The sequence below is a fragment of the Dasypus novemcinctus genome, chromosome 12 (genome assembly GCF_030445035.2).
Source record: "Dasypus novemcinctus isolate mDasNov1 chromosome 12, mDasNov1.1.hap2, whole genome shotgun sequence".
Taxonomy (NCBI): domain Eukaryota; kingdom Metazoa; phylum Chordata; class Mammalia; order Cingulata; family Dasypodidae; genus Dasypus; species Dasypus novemcinctus.
Genome location: NC_080684.1, coordinates 32,656,445 through 32,665,642, shown reverse-complemented (window position 1 = coordinate 32,665,642; position 9,198 = coordinate 32,656,445). Strand labels below are relative to the sequence as shown.

Genomic DNA, 9,198 nt, shown 5'->3' with positions numbered 1-9,198 from the left:
GGGTTTGAACCTTGGACCTCCCATGTGGTAGGCAGATGCTCTATCCCTTGAGCCAAATAACATAATATAATGTGGCAACTCTAGAAACCAGATTATTCCTCCAACAGGGTTTGTTGTTATTTGTTTAGCAACTTTTCTCAACTAATTCTGTAAATCTTTGTATTGGTGGCCACTGAGGTCTCTGCTTGGTTAGCTTAGTGGTCAGCTAATGACTTCAAAGATTTCCTTAATTGCCTGGAACCAGCATGTTTCCCAGTTTTTGCCCAAGGCCTATGAGTGCATGCTGGGCATGCCTTCAACCCTCAGCCAGAAAGTTTACAACTCAACCTTAGGCTTCCTTTCTGCTTGTGCTGAGCCTGCAGTTAGTGAGAACTTAGGGGCTTCTCTGGTCTTTCCTGAGCATGTCCAAAGGCCAGAAATATGTCAGAGTTTCCAAATACACCTATGTTTATCACATTCCCCAACTTTTCCTTTTAAGCCTTTTGGGTAGATTTTTAAATTTTTTAATTTTTTCTTTATATTTTGGTTAGATTTTATCTATTGTCTTCATTATTGTAATTTTTTTTTTAAGATTTACTTTATTTATTTCTTTGCCCTCCTCCCCCATTGTCTGCTCTGTGTCCATTTGCTGTGTGTTCTTCTGTGTCCACTTGCATTCTTGTCAGCAGCACTGGGAATCTGTGTCTCTTTTTATTCTATCACCTTGCTGTCAGCTCTCCATGTTTGTGGCGCCACTTCTGGGCAGGCTGCTTTTTTCACACGGGACAGCTCTCCTTGAGGGGCACACTCCTTGTGCATGGGGCTCCCCTATGTGGGGGCCGCCTGTGTGGCACGGCACTCCTTGCATGTGACAGGACTGCATGTGGGCCAGCTCACCACATGGGTCAGGAGGCTCTGGGTTCGAACCCTGGACTTCCTATATGGTAGGCAGATGCTCTATCAGTTGAGCCACATCTGGTTCCCCATTATTGTATTTTTAGTGTCTAGAACAGTACCTGGCTTATATTGGCCCTCAGTAAATTCTGGTTCAGTGTATGTTCTCTATCTTTTATTTGCACCTACAGACCCACAATCCCCCTTCCCCTCAGTGTCTAGTATGTACTCCTCTGCCTTCTGGCTTCAACCCATGCAGAGTCACAGGAGTTTGGAGGAAAGAAGGAAAGTGGGGCTAGGCTCCTCCCTGACAAGTTGCCTCAGGTTCACTCTGTCCGGGCCTAAAATTACTATTGTTCCCAAGGTGACCCTCTTTACGTGAAGTCTGTTTTTCTAGTAACTGTTCCCTGCTTTCCTCCTCCCTTTCAGCCTGAGAGTGGTAACAGCATCTCTGCTGTTAACTAGACTCAGGTTATTGCATTATCTCTTGTGACTCTCCTACATCTATCCACACCTTTGTAAATAAACCCTTCTCATTTCATTCTAATTTGAGAGTGACAGCTGTTTCCTTTGACACCCTGCTTGATATAAATGAATAATCCTCAGAACGGCTCTATGAAGTAGACATTAGCATCCCCACTATACAGATAAGAAACCTGCCCAACGAGCTAGTTAGTAGCAGAGACAGAATTCACCTTTGGAAAAAAAATATGGAGACTATTTTTATGACATCAGAACAAAATGAGACTATGAAAATGTATCCATAAAGGGAAAGACTGAAAGGAAAAAAAACAAACTGAAAATTTCTATATTCAAAGGAACCATAAACAACTTGAAGTGACAAAGATATTGCAGTTCACATCCACAAAGGATTAATATATAGAATATATAAATAACTCTTAGAAATCTAATGAGAAGAGCTCAAAAAATAAATTGAAAAATGGGCTAGACAAAGGACAAAGGGGAATTCACAGAGGAAGAAACTCAAATGGCTAATAAACCTATGGAAAAGATGTTCAATCTTTCTATTAATCAGGGAAGTGAAAATTAAAATCAGATTCCATTTCACATTTGGCAGATGAAAACTAGTAAGTGTGGTAATTGTTGGCAAGGATATAGCTAGCGGGAATGTTTGGCACAACTACTATGGAGAGCAATTTGGAAATACCTGGAAAAGCTGAATATACACATATTCCATTATCTAGTAATTTCACTTGGAGGCGTCTTCCCTGGAGAATATTTACACTTCTGCACAAGGAGACAAGTATAAGAATGTGCACTGCAACAGTGTAATAACATGTGGAAAACCGTAACTGTCCCTCAGTGGGGAAATGGACTACCATACAGCAGTTAAAATGAATGAATTGAATATATATATAAACATGGATGCATTTCAAAAATGTGATGGAAAAAGCAAGTTGAAAAAGAATGCATACAATTATGATACCATTTATAACTATAAAAGCATACTAAACCATAGTATTTAGTTTATGGATATTATATGTTGTAAAACTAAAACTATAAAGACATACACTGAAATAATACACAATTTCAGTAATGTAATTTTGTGTAAGAAGGAAAGGTAATGGCTGTTAAATAGGGTTGTGCTTGTACCTAATTTCTTTTATTGATATTTTTACTTTATATCCATTTATATTTTTACTTAAATGTTTATTTTTTAGCTCTACTGAGGTATAACTGACATAAAATAAACTACACATATATAAAGTGTACAATTTTATAAGGTTTAACATATATATACACCCATGAAACTACCATCACAGTTGAGATAATCAATATATCCATCACTCCCAAGTTTCCTCCTCCCACTTTGTAATCCATTCCTCCCATCATCTTTTTTTAACTCAAATGTATTGATACATAATAAAGCAAATAATTCACCCAAAGTACCCATCATGATTTTTATGTATATTTTTTAGAATTGTATATAAGTGGATTAGTACAGTATGTACTTAGATTTTGATTGGGATCATGTTGAATCTGTAGATCAATTTGGGGAGAAAGACATGTTAACATTGAACCATCTGATCCATGAACACAGTATATCTCTCCAATTGTTTGGGTCTTTAAGTTCTCTCAGTAATGTTTAATAGATTTTTGTATACATCTAAAGGTTTTGTACATCTTTTTTCAGTTTCACTCCTACATATTTCATATTGTTTGATGCTTTTGAAAGAGTTGTTTTTAAAATTTCCATTTGATTGTTTTTGTCACTATACAGACATACAATTAATGTCTGCATATTGATCTTGCATCTTGCAACCTTGCTAAACTTATTAGTTCTGGTAGTTTCTTTGTAGACTCCATAGGAATTTATACAAAAATGATCGTGTTCTCTGTGAAAAAAAGTTTTATTTCTTCCTTTCCAAAATGTGTACTTTTTATTGCAATGACTAGGATCTTACTAGGATCTTTTTTTTTAGCTTTCACAATTTTTTTTAAAGTTCTAGTCTAATTTAACAATATCTGACTGTATAGACATCTTCCTATGGTGAACATATTTAATAAGTGAAAGCAAATCAGACATCTAAGCCATTATTTTCTGCAGACTAAACAATAAGGTAACAACTTCACAGAAGACTATATACACTTGCTCACAGTTTTCATACTAAGCCATTGATGTTTATCAAACTATATCTCCTAATATTTAATACACTAAAATTAGTGATTGTAGTTCCCATATTTTAATTACAAGTGCCTTATTAAGATAACTAACATTCTGACAGTTTTGCTGATGTTTCTAAATTAGCATAACATGGGAAACAGATTTGGCCCAGTGGGTAGGGCGTCCGTCTACCACATGGGAGGTCCGCGGTTCAAACCCCGGGCCTCCTTGACCCGTGTGGAGCTGGCCCATGCGCAGTGCTGATGCGCGCAAGGAGTGCCCTGCCATGCAGGGGTGTCCCCCGCGTAGGGGAGCCCCACGCGCAAGGAGTGCGCCCGTAAGGAGAGCCACCCAGCATGAAAGAAAGTGCGGCCTGCCCAGGAATGGCGCCACCGACACTTCCCCTGCTGCTGATGACAACAGAAGCGGACAAAGAAACAAGACGCAGCAAATAAGACACAGAGAACAGACGGGGGGGGGGGGGGGGGGGGGGGGGGGGCGGTGGGTTAAATAAATAAATAAATCCTTAAAAAAAAAAAAGAACAGATCAACTTTGGATTTCACAAATCAAGGACTTATAAATTCTATGCTATGCAAATCCATCTTAATATAAAAGATAAGTTGAAACTAAAAGGTCTATAAGCTGTTATTTTTTTGCCTTAAACAGTATCAACTCTTCTGATCAAAAAAAGGCCACAACTGTTAAGAATGTATTACTTGATTTTATTTTATACTAGGTGGTGGGCACAAAGCCATCTCCTTAATAAAGTTGAAATTAGCTTCACTCAGAACATTTTTAATAACATACATTGAAAAAGTATTCACTTTACAAATTGTTATGCACTCTAAATATACAATAGCTTGAAAAACAACATTTACAAAACAGAAGCCAATGTATAAAGACAGATTAAAACAAGGGTTCTTAACCAGGGGTTGTGGAAAGATTTCAGGGGGTCCATGAGCTTGAATTGAAAAAAATCAACTTATTGTCTTTATTTTCTCTGACCTCTAACAAATCTAGATTTGTTAGATTATGTATGCAATAAATAGATTACAGTAGTATTCATTTCATCTGACTGGCAAAGAGGTCCATGGAACAAAAAAGGTTAAGAACCCCTGAATTAAAACAACTAGAACAGTGAAGGTTTTATATGGCTCTGATTTTACAGTTTTCTTACTGCACTGTCATTGTCAGAAATCTGTTCCTTCAGCTAGCTCCATTGCTAAGGGTTTATTTTTTTATTTTAGGAGGTACTGGAGATTGAACCCAGGACCTGGTATATGTGAAGCAGGAGTTCAACCACTGAGCTCCATCTGCTCTCCCTTACTCAGAGTTTAAAGAAATACCTTTTGTTTCTGGTTTCATTTCACATTCAGAATACATCCAATATTCTCTAATATAAATTAGGACTTTCTCTTTAAAGTCCCAAACACTGATATACCTCATTTTTCCTATCTGAAACATCTTATCTCTACCTCTGCTGCTCTGCATAGAAAGTGACAGGGCTCTTGAAGTTTCACCAGTCTTTTGCTTCTTTATAGGTTTTTCCAGAGTAACTTGCTTTTTCCTGTTTAACTTTTTGTTAACTTCACTATCAGAATCCACTGCCAGGTGAGCTTGAAGAAACAAGTTCCTTTGATTTAGGCATTGCTCGGCTTCTGCAGCCAAACAGCCTCCTACTTGCTTGCTTGCTTACTACTGACCACTAACTAGAATCTTGAATAAAATGTTGCATATAAGTGGGGAAGGCAGACATATCTTTAAACATTTTATTTCTTAAACAAAGAAAACAGCAAACTTGATGTAAAGCAAATATGGCAAAAATGTTAACATTGGTTTCATCTTGGTAGCAGATGTCTAAATGTCTGTTACATTATTTTCAGTGCTTTTCTATATGTTTCTATTTATTCATTTATTAGGATCCTAATGTTTTTTGCTTGTTTTTTTTTTTTTTAAGACTTATTTATTTCTCTCTCCTCCCCACCCCACCCCTGTTGTCTGCTCTGTGTCTACTCGTTGTGTGTTCTTCTGTGCCTGCTGGCACCCTCAGTGGCACCAATAAACTGTGTCTTTTTTGTTGCATCATCAGCTCTCCCTGCGGCACCACTCCTAGGTGGGCTGCGTTTTTTTCACGCAGGGCAGCTCTCCTGCACGTGGTGCACCCCCACGCGGGGGCACCCCTGCATGGCGGGGCACTCTTTGTGCGTTGCAGCTCTGCACATGGGCCAGCTCACCACACAGGTCAGGAGGCCCTGGATATTGAACCCTGGACCCTCCCATTATGGTAGGCAGATGCTCTATCAGTTGAGTCATGTCCACTTCCCTAGGAGCCTACTGCTTTTAAGTGGCATTTCTCTTGGTTCTTGCCCTGTTACTGCAATCCTTTAACTGTTTCCTGAAGCTTTTAGGAAGGTGTTTCTGCCAGTACTTGCTGTTTGTTCAAAGCCTCTATGGGGGAAGAGAGACCTGAAACATGTCACTTTGCTTCCTGATTGGGGCAGAGCTCTATTCTGGACAATTGATTTTTTTACAGATGTGCTAAGTTCAGTCAATGGGGAAAGGATAGTCTTTTCAACAAATGGTGCTGGCAAAAATTATCTATATGTAAATGAATAAAAGTGGACTCCTAAGGCCTCATAACATATATAAAAATGAACTCAAAATGGACCAAAGACCTTCTAAATATAAGAACTAAAACTATAAAATTCCTCAAAGAAAACACTGGGGAACATCTTCAGAGCCTTGCATTAGTTAATGGATTCTTAGATTTTACATCAAAAGCATGAGCAACAAAAGAAAAAAAAGAGATAAATTGGACTTCATCAAGAATTAAAACTTTTGCATATAATGGACTTTAAAAAAAAGATTTATTTATTTATTACCCCCCTTCCCCTCCTCCCACCCTGCTTTTTTTTGCTGTCTGTGTTGTCTTCTTATTTTCTCTCCTCTAAGATTTACTGGGACTCGATCCTGGAGACCTCTGATGAGGAGAGAGAGGTTCCCTGTCAATTGCGCCACCTTAGTTCCTGGTTTTTACTGTGCTTCACCTTGACTCTCCCCTTGTCTCTCTTTTGATGTGTCATCATCTTGCGGTGTGACTCACTTGTGCAGGACACTGGCTCAGCACACGAGCACTCATGCAGGCACTGGCTTGCCGTGCAGGCACACTTTCTCTTCTTTTTCACCAGGAGGCCCCAGGGATTGAACCCAGGTCCTCCCATATGGTAGGTGGAAGCTCTGTCACTTGAGCCACATCTGCTTCCCTCAATGGACTTTATAAATAAAATTAAAAGACAACGTATAGAATAGGAGAAAATATTTAGAAACCACAAATCCAATAATGGCTTAATGGCAGAATATATGAAGAACTCCTACAATAACAACAACAAAAAGACAAACAACCCAATTAAAAAGTGGGTAAAGGCTTGAACAGACAGTTCTCCAAAGATATACAAATGGCCAGTAAGCACATGGACAGATGGTATAGAATAACGACATGACCTAGCAATCCAACTCCTAGGTATGTACCCCCAAAAATTGAAAGCAGGGACTCAAACAGCTATTTACACACTGATGTTCAAAGCAGCATTATTCACAATTGCCAAAAAGTGGAAGCAACCCAAGTGTCCTTTAAATGAATGAAAATGTGTGTGTGTGTGTGTGTATATACATACACACATATATAAATACAATGGAATATTATTTGGCCATAAAATGGAATGAAATTTCTCAAGTGTTCTACAATTTGGATGAACCTTGAGGACATCATATTCAGTGAAATAAGCCAGATACAAAAAGACAAATATTGTATGATCTCATTAATATGAAATAATATGTAATTCTTAGAATCAGAATTCAGAATATAGGTTACCTGGGGTGGGAGTAGGGGTGGAGAATGGATAATTAACGCTTAATTGGTACAGAGTTTCTGTTTGGAGTGATGTAAAAGTTTTGGTAATGGATAGTGATATTGGTGCACAACATTGTGAATATAATTTCTACCACTGAAGTATATGTAAAAAGTTGTTAAAATGGAAAAATTTATGTTGTATATATGTTACCACAATAAAATTACACCCCAACACACACACACATACAAAAACACAAAAAATTAAAAAGATTTAAGAATCATCTTAGATGGGGAATGCTGGACCTGGAAGACCTATAATGAATCCACTAATTTGGGGAGGCAGTATGAGCAAGGACTCTGAAGCCAGACATCCTGAGCCCCAATCATTCCTGTCGTATTTACTATCTGCAGGATTGTGCAACAATTATTCAGCCTTTTTGTGTTGCAGATTCTTCATTTATAAATTAGGGATTTTACTTCATTGTATTACCTGCATCAAGAAATCCTGGACCTTTTTATATCTTCAAAAAAATACAATTTATAAAAATGATGGGGGTGGGAGGGTGGGGTGAGGAGTGGGCTATATGGGAACCTCTTATGTTTCTTAATGTAACATTCTTTGTGATCTATTAATTTTAATTAAAAAAAAAAAAAAAAGAAATCCTGGGCATAGAATAGCCAAAACAATTGTGAAAAAGAACAAAGTTGAACCCCCCCACAGTTTAATTTGAAGATTTACTTTAAAGTTAGAGTAATCAGACAGTGAGGTATTGGTGCAAGGATAGACATATATATTAATGGAAAAGGAGAGAAAATCCAGAAATAAATCTAACCATATATGATCCACTGAATTTTGGCAAAGGCACCAAGTTAATTTGATGGGGAAAAGATAGGGAAACAGACTTTGGCCCAGTGGTTAGGGCGTCTGTCTACCACATGGGAGGTCCGCGGTTCAAACCCCGGGCCTCCTTGACCCGTGTAGAGCTGGCCATGAGCAGTGCTGATGCGCGCAAGGAGTGCCTTGCTACGCAAGGGTGTCCCCCGCATGGGGGAGCCCCACATACAAGGAGTGCGCCCGTGAGGAAAAGCCGCCCAGTGTGAAAAGAAAGTGCAGCCTGCCCAGGAATGGCACCGCTCACACTTCCCGGGCCGCTGACAGAAGCGGACAAAGAACCAAGACGCAGCAAAAAGACACAGAAAACAGACAACCGGGGGAGGGGAGGGGAATTAAACAAATAAAAAAATAAATCTTTAAAAAAAAAAAAAAGAAACAAGATGCAGCAAATAGACACCAAGAACAGACAACCAGGGGAGGGGGGGAAATTAAATAAATAAATAAATCTTTAAAAAAAACAAAAGAAAAAAGAAAAGATAGTATTTTCAAAGAACGGTACTGAAACAATTAACCAGTATACAAAAAAGGAGAATCTCAAGCCATATTTTGCACCACAGATGTAAATTAACTTAATTGGATGATAGAGCTAAATGTCAAACCTAAAACTATAAAACTTCTAGAAGAAAAGAAAGCTGGAAAACTTTGTGATCTTGTCTTAAGCAGGGATTTCTTAGCTAGGACATAAAGAGCACAAACCTAAAAAGAAAATTGATAAATTCGGATTTCAAAAAAATAAAAACTTCTGTTCTTCAAAAGGCATTGTTCAAAAAATGAAAAGACAAGCCACAGGCTGAAAGAAAATATTTGCAAAACACATATTATAAAGGACTGCTATTCAGAATATATGAGGACCCCTCACATCAACTCAATAATAAGAAAAACCTATTTTTAAAAAGAGTGTTTTAGTTTCTTAGGCTGCGCAAAGCAGATACCATGAAATGGTTTCAACTTAA

The 9,198-nt window shown here is 38.1% G+C and overlaps 1 pseudogene; it reads right to left on the bottom strand.

Moving 5' to 3' along the window:
- Window positions 1-4,515: 4,515 nt before the first annotated feature.
- On the bottom strand, window positions 4,516-5,276 carry LOC101412837 (activated RNA polymerase II transcriptional coactivator p15-like; annotated as a pseudogene).
- Between the last annotated feature and the right edge of the window lie 3,922 nt (window positions 5,277-9,198).